This window comes from Struthio camelus, chromosome W, assembly GCF_040807025.1.
Source record: "Struthio camelus isolate bStrCam1 chromosome W, bStrCam1.hap1, whole genome shotgun sequence".
NCBI lineage: Eukaryota > Metazoa > Chordata > Aves > Struthioniformes > Struthionidae > Struthio > Struthio camelus.
The window spans coordinates 66990685-67011498 of record NC_090981.1 but is presented as its reverse complement, the minus strand read 5'-3'; the positions used below and the strand labels follow the sequence as shown (position 1 = coordinate 67011498).

The 20814-nt window shown below is 49.9% G+C and overlaps 1 protein-coding gene across 2 annotated transcripts in view; it reads right to left on the bottom strand.

The window, feature by feature from the left end:
• LOC138064157 (mitogen-activated protein kinase 4-like) overlaps positions 1–12879 on the bottom strand; it is an 86584-nt gene extending 73705 nt beyond the window's left edge. The window contains exon 1 of one of the 2 annotated variants that reach the window (XM_068925495.1): positions 12790–12879. The gene's annotated coding sequence lies outside the window, so the exon portion shown is untranslated. Of the gene's footprint in view, positions 1–4343; positions 4437–12789 lie in introns of those variants that run through there. The other variant, XM_068925497.1, reaches the window with a different exon arrangement.
• Positions 12880–20814: the final 7935 nt, after the last annotated feature.

Genomic DNA, 20814 nt, shown 5'->3' with positions numbered 1-20814 from the left:
GGAGCCGCTGCGCGGCCTGGATTCACGTCACTGGCAGTGTTTTCCACACCTATTCCTATTGCTTTTATTACAGCAGCTCATCAGAGAACTAAAACTTCTCGGTTTACTTTCAGTAAAGCGTTTTGCCTCGAGGAGCGAATCCTCAGCTATTTGGTATTTACCTCACCAACCCAAACCCCCGGTAAGCCCAAACCCCCCTGCTTATTCCCACACCTAAACCCACTTCCCCACCATTTCCCAGAATACTCATTCCCCATTCTCAGCCTTCCTTAGAAAGGCAATAACCCCTTGAAGTCAGGTAACAGCAACCACATGGTAAACGTAGAAACATTTCATTTAAAACAAATCATTTCATTTAAAACAAATCAGAAGCTGCCTCCGTTCGCCACAGCTCCCTGGCTGTATCCATCCCCAGCTGCGTCAGGAAAGAGATTCACAGCAACAGAGAACTAATGAAGCTCCTGGTGTAATTAATCGTCACAGTCTCAACTACCAGGAGAGAGAATTTAATTGGACAACTTCCATCCTTTACAGTTCTGCCACTTGGTGACTGGTTTTTAGCCACATTTTAATGTGACCTGGCTGACCACAGAGTCTGTTTTTGCTATGCAGCTCCTCTCCCGCTCCCATCTGCTGTGTTCTTCCATCTGCCCTTGCTTGTTCCCAGGGCTGCTCCTCACCTGCGCGCCAAGGCCATTTCATAGCACACAAGTGTGCAAGCCATTCCCAGCTGACGGGTTTGCTACAGAAATCAGAGCTGTCATAAAAGAGTCTTTTCCAGCTATCAGGGTGACCTACTAACAGCCCTGCACCGCAGTACCTGCTGGTCTGCTCCTAGCCGGAGCAATGAGAAAGCACATTCACAGCTCCTGGGTGGAAATGAGGATTTCATAAGCCATAAATCTTGCAGCACTGTAACGAGGTGACATTCAGATATTCATTCTTAGAACAGAGCCACAGGAAAGTGAATCAACTAACTAGTCCTTGGATCAAATTGCTTTGACATGAACGTTGTTCTCTGCAAGCAGGGAAGCTCTGGGGAAAGGATTTGTTCTCCCCTGCTATTAGCTAGCATTAAGATAAAGCCTTTATTTTAGTTTATCTAGTATTGGTTTTATGACACTTGCATGTACTGTTTCTGGTGCACTAACCTCATCTATGGGAATGCTGATGTACCTGTACGTATAAATAAATCCATTCTTTCTTTCAGAAGCAGCATGGCTGGTGGTAAATGAGGCTCTAACCACTGTGCATTGGATACTTCACAGAAATAGCAATAGTCTGCTCCATACTTACAGGTTTAATAAAAGCACACACTTTTTTCTAATTTGTGACATTTCTGCACTTCTGACCACACTCAGCCTGGGAGATATGTGGGAGGAAACTCATGCTAGCCTGTTCATTTCAGGAGTGGCTCTGGGGAAGTGCTTTCTAAAGTTGATACAACCTGGAAACATAAAAATAAACAAACAATAAAAGGCAAATTTCCAGAAAGCGGAAGTACCATCATTCTTAAAGAAATCATCTGAAATACTCTCCTTGTCAGGTTCATTGCTTACAGAAGACACCTGAAACAGTCCCAGTGTTTAAACCTGCAGTACTGACAGCTGCTTTATACCCTCAAGACAGGCAAAGAAACAACTTTTTTCCCTTTCTCCTTGATCTCATTTTAATTGGAACCAGCCCCAGCTGAATCAGATCCTGAAAAGCTCAGCACCTACCCTCTGTCCTTGCAGTCATTTTAGCTGGAACCTATTTTTGCATTTACATTTTCAGCCCTGCCTTCTCACAGCAGGCCAGGGTTTAATTTAGCTTTACCCAAAGGCACTCTGTAATAGTTCAAAACTTTCCGTATTTCACAGGACTGGACAGATCAGCAGAGTGAGTTAATGGACCACACAGCCTTTCCCCATGAGGGCCCTGGCTCTCCCCTAGCCCAGGTGAGCAAGCAGAGGAGGCCGTTGCTGTGGAAGAGTGGTTTGCTGGCCTTCAGGAATAGCCCCGGGGTCCCTAAGCCGATGGGTTCAGACACCAAGCAGCGGCATGCCCAGCATGTACAGCAGGCTTGGGGGGGAAGAGCAGAACATTTCTCTCTGGTCTTTTAGAAGCAAAAAGCCAGGTGACTCATTTGGTTGGGTGCCCTACACACCCCTTGCATTGCCCTCCCCACTCGCAGCCCTACAACGCAGGCTGCTCTACGGCATGCATTTTGCATCAGCCAATGCTGGAAAATCTCCTGAAGCTGCTTAACTGCCGAGAGCGATGCCTGGGACTTCCTCTGGGGCACGCGCTGCCTGTTTTCTCACCTCGCAATGACCCTGCCATGCCATTAAGTTGTACCAAACGGTACCAAGCGAATCAAGTCAGGCAATTCCTCCTCAAATCAGCAGCATTTACGCTGCAGCAGCGAGATGATTTTTCTCTTGCTCACAAGCATGATCTAGCCCGTGCTTCGTTCTGTCTCCTCTCCTACAGAAACAGCCCAACCCGAAAAGCATGTGGTCATTCTCGGCTAGAAAAGCAGCAGTTCGGGAGCTGGGGATACCTCCTTCCAGAGACAACAGCAGTGTCAGAGGCACAGCAGTGAGAGGCAGGGAAGGGGAGAGATACATGTCTTGAATTTCTCTCCCAAAGAGCCAGCCCATGCCTGCTCTTTGCAGATCCCAGTCCGCGGGCAGTCTGGGGCGGACACCAGGCCTCACTAACCATAACAGAGGTCTTGCTACGAACCCAAGATTGTACTCCCCAGCAGCTTCTCCAGTTGTGAGTCACACAACCCACTGCTGCTACTGTGCACAATCACTGCTGGCTGGAGACTGTAACGTTAACGGGCTCTGATTTAATTTAATCGTCCGACTGAAGTGCAGTCAGGGGGAAGCCGGTCTCTAAATCCTGTGGAAGTGAGGCCAGCTGCTGGAGCCACAAGTGAGGACAGCGATCCTGGGGGCTGGAGCAGGTCAAGGGAGAATCACAACTCTCACAGGCAAAGCAGACCCAGGCAGGTGCTGGGCACTTCTGCAAAATTTGGCAGAGCTTTGGAAAAAGTGGCCTTTCAGCAGGCTGACACAGGCCACATGGGCTTCATCCGACCAGTAAATAAATGAGTCAGGGACTTTCTTCTAGCAATGACCTACACCAGCTGCCTTGGCACAAACCACCTCCACCCAGCTAAACTTGCCTACTCCCTACAGCTGGGTGACCACTTTCCAACTTCTCTCTGGGAGCAGTCCCTGACCCATATCGGCCCTGAACCATGGTCAAGCTTCACCTAGAAAAGTGCTAGATGGTCCAAGCAAAACCCACGCTTATGAACGCAATGGTGCCAACACTTGGGCTGTGCCCTGGCCCTGCTTCATTCACGAGCAGAAACATAGCTGTGACACCCCTCATAGTGAGTGAAGGCAGAATTCGGCTATCTGTTATCAGAAGAGAGCTGTCGCTTGAGAAACTAGCACAGAAAGCGGCGGTGGAGCGAAAATACTGCTACCTGAAAAAGCCTTGCTCCAGCAAACCACCGACGTTTCATCTCCTGGAGGTCAAAGAGAAACACAAACTCACTCCTCGCTCATAAGCCAAGAGTTGGCAGGTCCCACAGCATGCAGCAGGCAGGTTTTCACGTGCTGAAGGAGAGCAAGTTTTAGCTGGCAAAAGCCTTACTCAGTCTTTAGAAGATTTGGGTTTCCTTCAGGAAGGGATTTGGGGAGGGGATCTTGGGGGAGGGCTAAGTGTACCAAAGATTCAAAGGCTTTTCTAGAGGAAAACAGCATGACAATAGAAGTGAAAGGGAGGAGTCCCAGGGAACATGGACAGCATCGCCACTGGGAGAGGAGCTGGTGCAACCCACTGCACGATTTCCATTGCAGCAGCTCCTGTCACAGCATAGTTAGGCTATGACCTTAGGAAGAGGTGCAAACCTGTTCCCCTTCCAGGAGCCAGCATGGGCTTCTGCACATCTGAATTTCATTGCCAGGCCTCTGCCCTCTATCCACCAGTCCCATCTCTGCTCAGGTTGTGCCGGTATACATGAAACAGCTGCTTCCCTCCAGCCTTGATCCAGCCTGTGCCTGCAGAAGAAGCTGAGAAGCCCTGAATAACAAAGCTATACGCTTTGTTGGTTCCAGGTTACAGACATGGAAAATAAATCCTCAACCTCCATAAGGAATCAGTTTGGGCTCCAAAACATGGAATGTGATTAGCCTTTTTATCTTAGTTTACATAGCTAATTGCTGCAGGTTTATCAGTTACCCTGTCATTAACACCATTGTAATATCAGGTGTAACCAAGAACTGTTGTGCAAACAGAATCAGAGCAGCAGGAACAGATGGACACGGATGGTTACCGACCTTAGGGCTGTTCACTCTTGTCTCAATCCAGAGGGATCCTGCCACATACTGTGGAAGCTGAGAGATGGCCAAACCATTTCACAGGGAAACTGTGTGGACTTGGAAAGTTTCCTACCACGTAACCTGGGAGTAAGACAAGGGCTTAGGGCAGCAGAGGCTAATTTTTTTTTTTTTTTAAGCTGAGACAGGTCACAGCCTGCAACAAAAGCCCTAAGAGCACAAGACCAAATGCAAGACTAAGGACACAAGACCGGAAGGCAGGGAGGCACGTGGCAGGTCCACATCGTGCCCCACAGCGGGACTGTTCTCCCCAAGCCTCCTTGCAAAAGCATCTGCAACCGCAGAGCAGCTGCAAATTCAGTCATTGCAGGATGCTACGTGAGCATCCCTGCCAGTGTCCTACCGCACATACGCGCCCAGCACATACCTAGACACCACTTGCCATTTGGCAGGGCAGGGGATGCTTGCCTCCATGCTTTGGGAAGTTTGTTCTCGAGTTCCCCTGCTTTGTCCCTTCCTCCCAGGAACATCCTGGGGATAAGTACGTTAAGAGTCATGTAGCACTCAGATGCTGAAGTGACGTGGGCTGGCCCACTTCCTACAGAGATGACTGTTTTGTATAATATAGAAACTGAGCTGGTTGTTCCAAGCACAACCACGCTGGCTGCTTTTTAAAGACAGCCTTAGTTCTGATGCAAAGTACTGCAGGAACAAGCAGCACTAATTCCACTTACAGCCTGCAGGTCAGGGAAAGTTGCTGGTAAAGAGAGGGGGGAAGCTTGTACTGCTTCTGACTTGGCCCTACGGGCAGGGATCTCCAGCAAGGTCGCTCTAGCACGTTTCAGCAGAACTGAAATCTGCTCATGTAAATCCTTACACACAATTCTGCAAGGAAAGCCCTCAGAGCAAATCGCTGTTTAACCTTGCCTTAGTGCAGATCACAGAAAACTCAGAGGGACTTCCCCGTGCAAATCTTGGATCACATCAGTTAGCATCGCACCTGCCTGGCAAACGCGCTTGATGAGTTTTGAAAAGTGCAGTGATTGGTTAGGAGATGAGTATGGAGATGCCAGGGCAGAAAGAGGAGATTTAGCGCTTAAATACTCAACAGTAATTAAAAACATATGGTTTCTTCATCACTGGTGGGAAAGACACTTGAAGACTATTTGCATTGAGTTTCACTCTATTCTACCACATTCAACTACACTGCTATAAGGGGGATGACATTTTGCCACGATGCATCACACGCATAAACCCAGAGAGGCAAATAAAAATACCACAGTGCAACAATTAATGAATAATCAATAACAAAACCAATAAACGCACTTATAAATCTTTCAGATGAAAAGCCCCTGGCACTTGCAAGATTGGCTCTTTTAGGAGGGCTATGGAATACCCCATGCTTCAGTGTTAATTGCATACAAAGCAGCAGCAGATCTACATGACAACGATGAAGCCACAGTGGCAGGCAAAATGAACTGCCATTTCTAATGAAAGTCCTCTTCTGTTATAGCTTCTTCCCATTTCTGTACTAGTCATAGAAGCAGTGAGCCCAAAATAACGATGCAACGTCTTAATTTAAAAGGGCGAGTTTTATAAAGCTGAAAAAAACCTGCCAGCGTAACTGAGCGTACAGGACTCGCTTAAAACATCTACCATGGACCCCAAAAGTCACAAGCCCAGGAAACTGGTAAGAGTGATGTTAGGCAAAAACCATTATGGTGAAAATGAGATGTGGAAAACACATGAAAATATAATCTTTCTGAAGGACAAAGTAAAGGAAGAGGAGAAAGAAAAGGCACTGAAGAGAAATTTAACAGCGGGGATGACTAATGAGGGCCTCCAAAGGAATCCATTAGATCTGAATGGCCACTGGGATTAATTATGAAGTAAAGCATTTGTAAAATATACTAAGAATAGAGAGTTAGCTAGCTGTTAGCCTCACTGTTAGATACCATCAGCAAAATTGGAAATGAGATGATATTAACAAAATGTAAAAAAGTTCAATAGTTATTGTTCTGTATTTGGGACAAAGCAGCAATTATGTACTGCCTATATGATGCTGGGGATGGGATAAAATGGTTACCAAAGAGGATGAGAGAAACTCAGTCTAAAAATTAACCTAGTGCACCCCTTTGTCAAAGGCAGGATCTTTCCCAATAGCTTCTCGCATAACCTGTCCTAAAAACCTCTAGTAATAGAGTTTTCACTATCTGCTAAACATCTGTTAAAATAAAGCATTTTAAAGCATTTAAACAGGTGAGAAATGGGAAAACTTAGTATGGTCCCAGTGCTTTAAAAAAAAAAAAACAAAAAATTAAAGTCAGCATCCAGGAGCAGCAGACAACCTTGGGGTCTATCCACTAAAACAGCAGGACAAAAATTTCAGGTAAATACAAGAACTGAAGACTAAAAGTAAAATTTAAATCAGTCAGCAGAGTTTCCTGAGACTGGGTCTGTTTAAAATACTTATTTTGCTTTGACAGGGCAACAAGGCTGCCTGACAAAGGCAACTGCCTTGATACGGCATTTACCCAGATTTCTCCAAAGCATGTAACATTTTGATTATAAAACTCACTTCTGCACATGCCATCAGAGCAAAACTAGAACAGAAAATGCAGTCCGTGAATGCGTGACGGGAAGAACGTCGGCTGGAAGCAGGGAAGCAATCTTGCCTCAACACACAGCATCGCTAAGGTCACTGCTAGACAGCTGCATCCAGACGGCAAGGATGACGCAGTCGTACCAGGTGAAGTTCCACAGACGGCCGCAAAAATCATACAAGGTGGAACAGGAGCCTTTCAGCATGAGGTTAAAGGCAACTCAAAGGATTCAAGCTACTGAAAAGGAGATTAAGAGGCGATTCAATCACCGCATACAAGAAATCAGAACGACTGTTCCCCTCTGTGACAACAGCGTAACCATATCCCATATCTGGAAGTTGAAGCTAGGTAAGTTCAACCTTGAAACGAGATACCATCTCCCCAGACTGAGAGCAATTAAATGTTGGCAAAAGTACGGGGAGGGGGAAGGGAGGGACAAGGGGGCACCATTGCTTAGAGCCATTAAAACAAAATTAACAGGCTGATTTTAACCCAGCTTTCTGTGTGTACAGGAGAACGGGCTGCAAACGCTCCCCTGTAGCTGCATTTCGGCAACATCTCCCACCTGGGGACCTGAAAAGTTTTGAAAGCATTATTTATGTCTCACAAAGGCCCTGCAAGATAGGAATACAGCAGGGTCACGTTAAAATAGGAAAGATCAAGGCAAAAGAACTAAAAGCCAGAGTTTGCAAACGTTAGATGAGATTCAGCTCACTTAACTGATTCAGACTTGGATATCTGAGTTTTAGAGGTCTAAAGCTATCTGTCCTGTGTCTGGGGTTTATCTCACGATGAAGTGACACCTGTTCCGGAGGTGCCTGTTCTCTCCATTTGGTGGAGACTGACTAATTTATGGGGACTAGCTCAGGCTAGACTTCTCACTTTGAGATGCCTAAGCCAGGGCAAATGGGTCACATCCATCACCACAGCTTCAGCTGCAAACGAGCTGCCTCACGCCATCAGGAAAACCTAGAGGTAATTTCCGATCGTAATGCAAAGCACCCAATTCTGGCAATTTCACATTGCTGAGTCACCCAGCACCCACAAGGTAGAACCAGGAACGTAAGCTTTTACTCCAGCACCTGGATGCCATTCTCTCCTTCTATGTTTCATGCATAAAGAGAGATAAAATAGAGATCATCTGTGTGAAGCACTTGAGGTTGGCTGAGGTGCTCACAGTTCAGTGCCTTCTTGATTAAGGAAGGTCATAGGATGGGGATTTCAGCCCGTGTAAGTCCTTACTAAAGGCCGAATCCAGCCCTAACCCTCGCAGACTGGAGCAGTAGCTACTTGAACAGGGGAAGCACCAGAGAGAGCCAAGCTTTTCTCTGCTTTGGCTCCAAAGACCAACCGAGTCTCCCAGCGGTGGTTCTTCCAAGCCCAGAAGAATCGATGGTACGTGGGTTATCACATCGCTTTAGCCTTTCCTCTTTTGCACAGAGCGGGAGACACTGATCCTCATCCTTATGATCTCTACTTCTCTTCCTACCTTCCCCAGCTGACATCCTTTCCCCCCCCCGCCTTCCTCCTTCAGCATAAACAAGGGGACCCTGTTTGGCAGGGCCTCCCCTTACCACAAGAGGCCAGGTCTTTAAACGTGGATAGGTTGGGGCTCACTTTGACAGATTTCCACACTATTAGCAAGCTGAAAGTCAGAACAAAAGAAACAACGGAGCGTGAATGAGCGAGTAACATTTCTGGAAGGGAAGTCATTATACTTGGGCACTCTTCTGCAGGATGCCAAAGACCAGGGGAGCAGAAAGCGCTCTGTATTTCCTGGAAGGTTCCCAACACCAGGTAGGATGAGACCTGCCCGAGTTACAGTGGGGAGCAAGCAACAGAGTTCAGCATTGGGACTGAAACCTTCCCAGCAGTATCCAAATATCACGTCTCCAAAATCAAGCTGGCTGCTTCATTAAAAACAGCTCTTCATGAGACCCTTAATTTTCCAGATTACCTTTTCCTGCTGGAATATCCCAAAAGTGCACAAATATGAGATAAACTTGAGGGATATATAACAGAGGTGCCCAAACATTTCAGATACACAGTAAACTTTCAGTTCGGGAAATGGACTAGCATGGAGCTCAGAGAAAGGGCATTTATTTACCTGTTTATCAGAGAACCCAACCCATCCATCTGCTATCACCTCTAATGACACAGCTTGCAGTGGGTTCAAGTTCCAGCAGCAATGAGAGTGTAACAAACTCTACAGAGATACGGAGGGACATTTACTCAGGAACTATCGTAACGTCCCTGGAAGAGCAGCACAATTACCGAGCTGCAGCTTGACTTTGCGGTGCACGCAGTGCTGCCTCTCCCCGTCACCCACCTCATCTCCCAGTCCTTCCCACAGCTGCGGCTCACACCAGACCCCACCTGGAGCCACAGCCCTGGCCAGGCTGCACACACCTCTGCCCCATCTCGTACCCCTCACCTAACCCATCCTGCATTTCCCTGGCACCGAGGGACTCAGGGCTGGAGGATCCAACAAGCCAAAGTGCTATCGTGGGGAGAGCCCTGTCAGAAACACTGAAGCAAGTTTCTTTCCATTTCTGTTACTCATGCTACATCAGTCCAGGATGAATCTTTCCAAGGTGCCATGCCTACCAGCATGGTAGCTAAGTGCTGACTTAAATGCACTGTGTTTACCTCACATTAAGCACATTTGATGCCATTAAAGGCTGGACGGCTGCCACCTGTCTCCTCAAACAAAGCAAAATGCATACTCTCAGGTCCAGAGGATCCACTCCAGGCTCAGAGTAAATAAATAAAACTGAGAACAAACACAGATTGCCTTAGAGAGAGGAACAGAGGGAGAGAAGCCAGTTGCCCTCCCCAGGCACACACCTGAACTGACTGGACTGGTCCACAGTCCTCTGGTAAGAAATTTCTTGCTTGCAACGCTGAGATAGACAGAAACAGCATCAAATATGCTCTCTACCTGGGCATTCACTGTGTTGGATGAAAATAATTGTGGATAGTCCTAGCAGGAAAAGAAGGGTGTCTGTATGTGTGTATGTAAGGGCATGTACATATACATCCACACAAACACACGTATACACACACCCCTGCACATATACTTATATATACAAAGGTTTGTATAAAAAAGTGGCATAAAAATATAATGTTAAGTTGCATGTTGCTACATGAACAGTTGCACTGCACTATTCTAAAGCCTTAGTACATTTTTTTTCAAATGTGAATCCACAGTTTCTATTCATCGAGAACTTTCTAAAAGCTCAAAAGTCTCCCTAAAAACCAATGCCTTCAGAGCCTCCCTGCCCCTGCAATGCTTTATGCCAAGCTCAGATGTCCAGGTTGAGGAGACAGGCTATCCGCAGGGTCTCCCCAGGGACCCAAAACGAGCATTCACACACAAACAAGGTACTTGCTATTTTATAACCCCCAGACATATGCACAGCCTGCCAAAGAAAACAAAGTCCAAGTGACCCTCAAGAAGTGAGAATAATGGGAATTTGTTGGGACAACTTCCATAGCCAGAAATCCGGCAGTAACGGAGGTGAGCACACGCGCACACACACACACACGAGACGCGCCGATAATGAGGAAGAAGGGCTGGAGAGCAGAGCGAGTCATGCTGAAGACAGTCTGGTTCTGCAAAGATTTAAATGTGTCTGTCCAGAAGTAGGTGTAAAACCAGAGAGAAATCAATGTTTATTTATTTGGCTTTCCTGGCAATAAACCAAAGCTGTAGGTGTCTCACATATTTTAAGAACACGATTGCAAACATTCACGTCTCCAGAAAAGTCATTCATACCTCCAGGTGCCCACCCACACTATTCTTCAGTTATTACACTGCTTACAAGAAAATCAGAGCTAACATACCAAGCTCTTAGCTATGCCTGTCTCCTCGTGAGCCCACTGTCAACTACGTCCTCTCTTTCCCCAGAGTCCACTAGAAAAAAAAAAAGTTTAAAAAAATACATATATATAAGCTTAGCTGCATTCCCAGCTACGAAGCTGCCTAGGAGCCTGGGCAGCACAGCCAAGGGAGCACCCCCAAGCAGCGCCCTTGCTGACCCCTCACTGTTTTCCCCCCCACCCCATATCTACCCCATAACCCTCCAGAGCAGCTCACAACAGCTCTGCATCTCACCCGCAGCGGGCAAGTCACGTCCAAGGCAGCCTGCAAGGCTCACCAAGCCATTTGTGCTAGAGAAGAGATAGAGCCGATGGCTCAGGAGTGACGTGCCGAAGAGAAGAGGCATCCAGAGGCAGAGAAGGTGACTTACACCTTGCACAAAGAGGGATGGCTCGAAGGAACGAGACAAGCCAGGACCAGGGGTGAGTTTGGGGAAACACCAGGAGGACGCATGCCGGGGCAGGATCAGCAATACCACCGTGGGCATTGTTTCGGGCTGTGGTGAGCATGCTGATGGCCTAAGGGGAATTATCTCCAATTTCTACGGCAGTAGCATTGAAAAGAGTGACATGAAATGGAAACTGCTGGGTTAACTCTTTGTCTGCAATTTTAGGGACCTTTTCTGAAACAGTAGTTCTCCTCAGCAGGCTCGCAACTGTTTCTCTAACAGTTTCGAACTGGCATTGGAAAAAACATTCAAGGCAGAGCAAGCACCCTCATAGCAAAGCTAGCTCACCAAAGCTCCAGGTAAAACTCTCTCGAGTCTGTTAAATACACCGTTTCACAACGTCCTCAGAACTGCATCTCTTCCTCCTAGAAAAATCCTCATGATCAAGGAGAAGTTGGTAAATTATCAAGCACGGACACAGGTGAGGCACCCGAGGAGCCCCTGAGAGATGTGCCACTGTTTCAGAAGCAGCAGCAACCTTAATGAGAAGGGGAGAGCATGAAGCACCCCATAACGAGCACCACAGGGTCCTAAACGCAGACAAGCTCGCCTGAACCCCACCTCGGCCGTTCCCACCTGTAGTTCAGGCAGTCAAGGTGCCTCTTGGGCTACGGGGTGGAGGGAGGGTTGGCAAACTCAAGGTGGGTCAGTTGTTCATGCTTTGCTCCTGGCAGGGAACGCTTTCACACTGCTAAGGATTTGGTCCGACCGCAACACAGCGTTTTGGGCTGTCGGTGAGGAAAAAACGTGCCGGGAGGCCAAGGAGCCGCCCGGCGAAGAGGCGGGAGGCCTTGCCACGTGCAATGCGCGCATGTCCACCTCCGTCGCCTTCGGGACGTGCATCTCCCGCGGAAGCAGACACCCATCCTCTTTCCACCCCGTTCTCCAATGGGAGTCCCTAAAATAATGAGATTTCCCCCCAGAACGACTGGCAGTTAACTCCAGGAGAACAACAGCGGGCCGGCTCCAACCCGTAGGGCGACGGGGCAGACGCGGAGCGACACCCAGCCCCTGCCGCCGGCCGGGAAACTCCAGAAGGAGCCTCCAAAGCAGGGCAGGCGGGCGAAGACCTTCAGCGGGGTAAAAATAACCCCGACGGCACACCGGCACGGCACCGAGCCGCCGAGCGGGTGCGAGAGCACCGCGAGCGCGACGGTCAAGCGATGGTCAAAAATGAATGAAATGAATGAATGAACGAAAGAAAATAATAAAGAATAGCGAGCAGGGTTAGGCAGAGCATCGCCGAGCAGGGCAGGGAGGTGGCGGCCGGGCGGGGAAGGCGGCAGACGGGCAAAGGGGACGAAGGCAGCTAAAGCCGGCAGGGTCCAGCCCGAGCAGGGACCGGTCGGCGGACGGCACCCGGCCAGCCGCAAAGCCGCCAGGGCGGGCGGGCGGGCGAGGCGAAGCGAGCTACCCGCCGCTAGCCCGGCGCAAGGAGCCGCCGAGAGCGGCGGGGTGAAAGGAGAGAAAAGGGAAACGCTTTGCCGGCGCGGCGGGGACGGACGCGCTTACCGGGACCGCTCCGCGCCGCCGCCGCCGCCGCCGCCGCCGCCGCCCGCTCTGCCATGGCCCCGCCCGGCACCGGCACCGCGCCCCGCCCCCGCCGCCTGACGTCACGCACCGGCCGCTCAACCGCCGCGCGGGGGCCACCTGCTGGGGGAGGGGGCACAGGCTCCACCCCACCCCCTCCTCGCGCCTGAGGCGGCAGCGCGCGCGCGCCGGGTGGGGGGAGGGGCGGGCGTCGCGCGCGCGGCTCCCGCCCCTGAGGTGGTGGTGGTGGTGGCGGTCGGCGGCGGCGGCGGGTGCGGACTGAGCTCGACGCCGAGGGGGCTCCCGCCCGGCGCCATGAGCCCGCCCGCTGCGCGCTGCTAAAGCGGCGGCTTCAACGAAAAATTTGGCCGGGGCAGCGTCAAGCCTGGCGGGGAGGACGCGTCCCGTTTGGGGAAGGAGCCCGAGGGCCTGCGAGCCGTTACAGACGAGGCCTTCCTCCGCTGGCCGCCTGGCGTGACGGCGGGGTGACCCTCCCAGCGGCCCTAAGGGGAAAACTCCGTGCTCCGCTGCGTTTGCGGTGGGGAGACGTAATTAAAGGAAGAGGCTTGAGCGGTCGCCGCGGGAGAAGCGCGAGGGATCGATAGTTATCGATCCCCTCCGGAGAGGCGCGCAGCCGGCCTCGTCCTCCGCCGGGAAGGTAGCGAGGGAAATAATACAGGAGAAAATGGTTCAGTAAATTAAACTCCAAGGGAGTTGCGCGGAAGGGGATGAAGGCATAGGAACAGTTTTTTGGTGGTTTAGTAGTCTGTAATGGGCTGTTCCGCTGTCTCACCGTCTTAAGATTAAAACGAACGGCCCCAACCTGCCACCCGATGAGCAGGAAGCTATTGAAAGGGTGCTTATGCCCTTGCATGCAAAGGGAAAAAAATAGATAAAAACAAGTAATGGGAACATTAAAGTTATTATTAAAACCCCCCAGAGAAACTGTTTTCATATGCACTGTGTTACAGTATGCTTAGATAGCGTGCCGTACCGTTAGCGACGGGCATCCTGGAGCCCTCCGTGCAGGAGCACAACGGAGAAAAACGGGGATTGGGGGCACAAATGTTTTCAAACCTGGCTCTTGTTCCTTTCTCCACCACAAACGGGACAGCAGGGCACAGAAGCGAGCATGGCATGGGGCTGTCTGCGACCGGTAGGAAGAATACAGGCCTGATTTTTTGGAATTCTCCTCCAAAGCTAATTGCCGGTATAATTTTGCTGCTGCCAGACAGTAAACGCAGTAGTGCCTGGGATCAGCGTGGTCCTGTGATAATGTTTCTTCCTGTGAGTGACAGCCGTTCCACAGCCGGTGGTGAAACTCAAGACATCTTTTCTCATTCGATCTGATGCTCTCACTCGTCCTGACTCTTTAAGTTTTATTACTGGCTAATCGTGCTTTGATATCTCGGGCCCCGATTCGACCGTCCTGGCCCTGTACTCAGCAGAGAGGTTTCTACCACCAGAGCGGTTATCAGCTGTGCTCAGCTGGAGCGCCGAGGACTGCCTGGGAACGGACAATAAATTACCATCCCGGCCGTGGAGTAAGGCTGAAGCACACAGATCCCGTGCTTTAGGGAACCGTGCTCTGCGTTGGGGCCGTCAACGGGGTTTCGATGCGGCTCTAATGCCACCGAGCAGCACGCGCTACAGCCGAGGTGGCCTGCAGGATTGGTCCCTAACACTGGAGAGGTCTTCTTTTAAACAGGCTGCTTAAATGGCAGTAGCTGAAGACAGCTATAGTTAGCTCCCTGTAATCACGCAGCTGCCAGGTGTAATGACTGGGTGTGCCATATTTACAGTATATCATGCTGATGCACCAAACTGTGAGCCGGAGACTGCAGGTTTTGGCACCTACAGCTCAGTAACGGTGCCGTTGTGCACGCACGCAGCGCTTCGGCGGTAGGGAAAAACTAGAAGGACCTACAGCAAATGCTGCACAGACGGGCCTCGGTGGAAGCCGCTGCGCTCCGGCGTGAGGCCCGTTTCGAAACAGGATGAGGAGATGGGGCGATAACACGATAAGCGACTTAATTAAATACTGCGGAGCCTGAACAGATAATCATGGCCCTGTGCTGCATCTTAATGCAAGAGGAATTGTGTCTCTTCCAGAGCAGAGAGAGGCAAAGCTCTCGAAACCTGCCTGAGTGTTTACATACATTTCCTGGTGATCGGTGAGGAGGGCCCCAGAGCAATTGATCAACGCACACAGCCTTGTTGCCTGAAGCATGTGCCAATAATGGGAGCTTCAAATATCTATTTTTTTCACTCTGCCATAAATGTGTTTCTTAATCCAGGCTCTCTCCCTTCACTGTGTCAGACAGCTGAAAGCACAGGTAAGGCAAATGGAGAAAGGCATCTTATTAGTTGTACTTTAAACCCAGTAATGCAACCGTTCCGGCGGCAGGCTGAAGCCATCAGATGACTTCAGAAAAAGGTGCTTTTTTTCCACTTTTTACTTTTTTATTTTTAGGCTGGGCCAAGCTTTCCCTCTGCATCTACGCCTGTCCCTCCCTGCATAATGTTGCTGTTACACCCACTGCAGAATGTTTGCCTTGCACAGTATTATTCTGTCTCCAGTTACAGGATTTAAGACCCAGCTACTCCAACATATTTAGGCACTGAAATCATTAGCTGCTGAAATAAATGAGAGCTGGGTGTCTACAGCAGGAATGAGTGTCATGAACCCTTTGGCACACCTGAGCTCAGTGACCTCCGTGGAGCGACACGAGGCAGTCGCGTGCTGTACACCACCTAGCCATTTCCCTTATTTGGTGCTTATAATTAAAATAACTTCCTTTCCAGACAGCTCCCCAATATTTCATCAGCCTTTGGAACAAGAGGCAAAACTTGAGTAATTGTCCTGTCTGCTACTGGCCTGCAGTAACGCACCCTGGGGTGAATCAGTTAACTCTTTCACAGGCCCATACACAACAGGCAGAGAATAAAGACTCCTTTCTCACACCAAATTCCATACAGGTGAGTGTCTATGTAAAAGTGGCCAGATTTCGAGATGTGCTAAGCCCAGCTGCTGTCCTTTGTGGATCTCGGGGCCTGTGAAAAATCAAGGTGTTTTTTTCAGGGGCCAAAGACTTTGTGGGTTGCAGAACTTTCTTCTCTATACATAGACGGGAAATATTGTTGTGAATTGCTCTACGTACAAAGAAGTTCCCATCTTACACTTGCTTTCATGTGCTTATGTATAATCAGAGACTAATTTGTGCTGGAAGAGCCCTCCAGAGACAATCTAGTCCAAACCCTGCTGCTTGAAGCAGCTCTAATCAGATCAGGTTGCTCAGAGACTTTTCCAGTCGAGTCTGGAATATCTCCAAGGATGGGATGTTGTACAGCTGGGTAGGGCAAACTGAACTGGCTCTTTGGATTTAACTAAATTGGATTTCATATGTGAGGCACCAAAAAAAAAAAAAAGTGTTTCTTTCCTAGACAACCTCATCTTGTCTCTAGGCTACAGACTGCCTACCCCAAACATACATGCTGTTCACCAAATTTTAGCTTTCTTCAGCACTTTAGCTTGCAGCCCAATCTCATCCTGTCAGCTGTATTATTAATCAGCAGGCTGCAAATTATGTTGCTATTGCTCACATGCTTTTTGGATTTTAAACTGAAAAAAATAAATAAATTGATCCCCAGCAAATAAATCCCAGCCCTCTGAGAGGAACACACATCCACCGCAGGCACGGACAAGCCTGGAGCTCTCAAGGCAGAGGTGTCCTGCCAAGAAGGGCTTTTTGGAGGTAGGGGAATCACAGAACAGACCCCCCCGTCCACACCGAGCCCATTTTTTGGCCCAGTTTTTGCAGGAACGGTACCGAAGAGTAGGTGTATGTTTGAGCAGTTTATTACACTGGGCTGATGCAAGCTAAAGGTATCGCTGTCTGGACTGGCTCTGTGCAATTCAGAGGCAGTCATAAATAGCAAATACACCTGTGATTACATCTCCCTCCTGCTGCTAACCCCCCATGCCGCTTTCTCTGCTCAAATGGAGCTGATGAACCCAAACCACCAGGTTTCAGCCAAGCCGAGCAGCCCCACAGTTACCCAAATGTGCCTCAACCGGCTCCTAAAACCAAAACTTGACTCAGTGAACTATAAAATATTTAAAAATCCTCTTTGACGTCCTTACTTTCCACATAGAAAAAAATGACACACAAAAACACCAAAAGAGGAGTGACTGATTAATGTTTAGGCCAGAACTATTCCCCCATGTCCATGTTTCCTATTCAAACTAAGTTTGTCTTTGTAAAGGTCAGTTTATATTTCTAGATTCAGTGCAGCATACACTAGTTTGGCTAGAGGAGGAAAAAAAACCATGCCATATAATAATGCATATGCTTTTTTTTTCCTCTGCTATTACGAAGAGGCACAGTGCTTAGGAAGGTCATTTCTTATAGACTCACACGCTCGTTTGTATGAAAAAAAAGGGAAGAGAAACAGCAGCCCAAACGACTCCAATTCACCTGCTGAGGTTCCGCGTCCGCTCGCAGAGAAGCGCGGAAAATTTATTGTCATTTTGCTAACGTGATGCTGGGGCCAAGAGGCAGATTTTGGTCACAGGGAGCTGAGCACGAGCATTTTCCATGTCCCACGTGATGAAGCAGAGCAAAAAAGCATACATTGGGTTCTTCCTTGTTTGTTGTAGACGAGCATGGTCTAGCTGTGAAGGCATCGGACGCCGGCGTGTAGGTGCCTACAGAAGCCTGCGAGTCGAGCAGGGAGCTGTGCTCCGGCGAGCGGGGATGGACTTGGGCTGGAGACCCACTCTCCCCCGCATCTCCTGTACTCGTTCCACCAGATGGCCTCATCCCTCCTCTTGCTCAGACCCAAACAGTCCAGGTGGAGGCTGGCTTCCCGTTTCAGTACTTGTCAAGTCGTTAGCCTACAGGCAAAAAGAATAGGGTTGGCTCCAGCTAATATTCGAGGCTCAGTCGAAATAATGCCAGGCTTGAGAGGAGGGGAAGGTTACCTGGATGCTGAAGTCTTCATGCAGCTCCTTGAAGTCAGACAAAACTGTCTCGAGGCGCCAGGGCAGAGCAGGACCTGCAGCCTGCCAGACCTCCGCCAAGGAGAGGAGAGAAGAGCTGCTTGGGGAGAAGCAGGTTGTCCTCAGTGGGCTGCTCCAGGCTCTGTAACCCAGATTCCCTCGGCAGAAGGGCACAGATTTCCCACGGAGGGAGGGACGGTGGGACCGTCACCCGGGGCGGACGAGCCCAAGGCTGATCGAATCTCAGTGTGCACCAGCGTAGAAGAACATCCCTATCTGATCATTCACTGCTGTCACATCTTACGCAGCAGCCTGAGCCCCTGCACTGGGTGCTTCTCCTCCGCAGACCTTGGGCTCTCAGGCGCGGCAATTTGGACAAGGCTGGGAACGAGAGAAGGGAGCAGCCACAGCCTGGCTGGCTCCGACAAGGGGCAGCACAGGCTCTGCGTCCCATCCATCCCATCTGCCTTGTCCATCTTTTAGAGTAAGCGTTTTTTTCCCCAGAAGCTTTATGCGCAGCTAGAGCAACATTAATTCTCTGCTATGCCCTCCCAGCCCACCAAAGTCATCTCCAGCCCTGCAAGGAAGCCCTCTGGGAGAGGTCAGCAGCGTGGCAGGGTGCATCCAGCTTCTCTCTGAAGGATGGAGAATTAAATGAGGGAAGAAAGGTCCGAGACACTTCGGAGCTGCACTGAATCCAGGGCTGGATGATGTGGCCGAGGACAGCAAGGACCAGTGGTTCGAAGAATAATCGAGCACCTAAACAGTTGCGACACCCAACCGTCAAGCGTACGAGGACGAGTCCATGCCACAAAACTGGTTTCAGCAGTGCAAACCGTTTACTTTCTCTTTATTGCAAATAGAGCAATGCTGCTTTGCTTGCAATGCTTGCAATGCTTGCACCCTGCTTTGCGGGGAGGCTCTAGCACCTCTCCTTTGCCCGCATGGGAAGCCAGGCACCGCCACAGCCCTTTTGCCTGCTGTCACGACTGCGCCCAGCCTTGGCCCAGGCCTCACGCCCTCCTGGCATCTAGCAGGCAGGCTCAAATGTGAATATCTTTTTTTTCCACATTTTTCTCTTTCTTCCTGTGTCACATGCATATCGCGTTCGATGCTGGTGTCGAAGTGCCCCCTCGTTGCTAGCAAACGTGGGAGAGAGCGGAGACCGCTGCCGCTTGCCGGATGGGGCGTCCGTGAAGCATTGCAGCCTGCTCCTGTGTTCACATCGGGAACATAAATACTCAGGAGCAAAGCTTTTGATTTCCCAAACTGTCACCAATTTGGCATCAGCTTCCTTCAAGTTTACCTTTTCTTCCGCTCTGTCTTATTAAACTGACCTAAAACTGCCAGAACAGAGAAAAAAGGGAAATGAAGCTTTTCTCATGTTGTAGGCAGCCACTTTTGTAAATGCCTGGGAATCAGCTTGTCACAATTTCCCCGGTACGGGGGGTTTCACTGCTAGAGCGATCACTCTTTGCACACCTACACTTCTACCATTTTTCACCTCCTGCTATTACTTTTTACATCGAGTAAAACCAGCCTTTACAGAGCATGAATCTCACAGGCTGCCAGAGCGGAGGAGAGAGGGGAGGCTGTGGATGCAGGTGCTGCCACCCTGGCCGGGTGTGGGCGAGGAGGAAGAGGAGCCCTGGCGCAGGCAGGAGACACCCTGCGGAGTGTCCCCCAAGGAGCTGCCAAGGAAAGCGCAGGCACCAGCACCCCGGCTGGCTGCCTTCCGGGTTACTCCAGGCATCCACATCCGTAGCCGAGAAAGCCAGCCATCAAATGGGACATCAGCACGACTCTTCCCAAACTGTCCTTGCTGGGAATAGATATTTCTCCTGCGACGCTGCTGTCCCCCGCTTGCGGAGGCCAGTCAACGACTGGCTTAATGAATGAGACTTCCAATCAGCAGTTTTGGACCCGCTGGTGCAGATCTTTCTGCAGCGGTTAGACCCAAACTCGGCTTCCAGCAAAGGCGTTTTCCCAGCAACGTCATGGGAGCAGCTCCCACACTTGCGTCAGTGCTTGAGGTTGTGCCCCGGCGTTTAAGCTTAAAATGGTGTTTTGGAAGCGATGCAATTTGTCCAATTTTACAAGCTCACAGGACTGCTCACTAATGGGGGATGGATCATCCGAGATAACTGCTTCAAAACTGCAATTTCTGTACCTCAGCCTGATGATGGCCGTTGCCAAAGTCAGGCTGCTAGAGAAAACGGCCATCAGTCTATCAGTCTGTCTGAAAAATCACCATTCCTGTGCCCACGCTTACTGCCACCTCTGCCCCCATCAAAAAGCTAGGCAGAGCTGAGCAGTATTAACTGAGTTAGGCTTTTAATATAGGGTCATTTGAATTTAGAACTCAAATCAAAACACTCATAAGCTGGGAACAGGCCAAAAAGCAAACACGGACAATGCTTACTCTGCAGAAAAGGCTCCTGGGCTGGCGCAGTTTGATGGGAAGAGCGCACGACACTCACACAGGGAGCACCGTTGGAGCACAACCTAGTCTCCGCACGGGAGCGGGTCCAGCACTCATCTAACCACCCCATCCAGCTGGATTTGGCTCCTGGCAGCCAGCTTTCAAAGAGGACGCGACCGTTGCCTCTACAGCCTCTCTCTGACAACAGTTTTCTTTGGGATGCCTGCACTTAAGCTCCCTTTGGAGCCAGCTGTGGCTAACAGCAAACCTTTGGCTCCTCAAAAGCATTTGAAATCCTTCAGGTATGTCCTGCCTGGCTTCCTGTGAGCAGCATCTCTTGTTGGCCCCATGTTGTTTCAGCCCAAACAAGAGTTTTAGATGGAAATTCCTGCATGCAAATACCGGGACCATAGCCTCAGTGCAGACCCCTTCCAGCCTCTCTTAATAAAACCAGTGGAAAAGGCAGACACTAAGTGCTTTGTGGGAACCAGCCTTTCTTGACACAGATGGATGCCTGGAGCTGCCTTTGCTCACGTCCAGTGACCGCTGCGTCCGGCTGTGGCTGGACATTTCCGACATACCA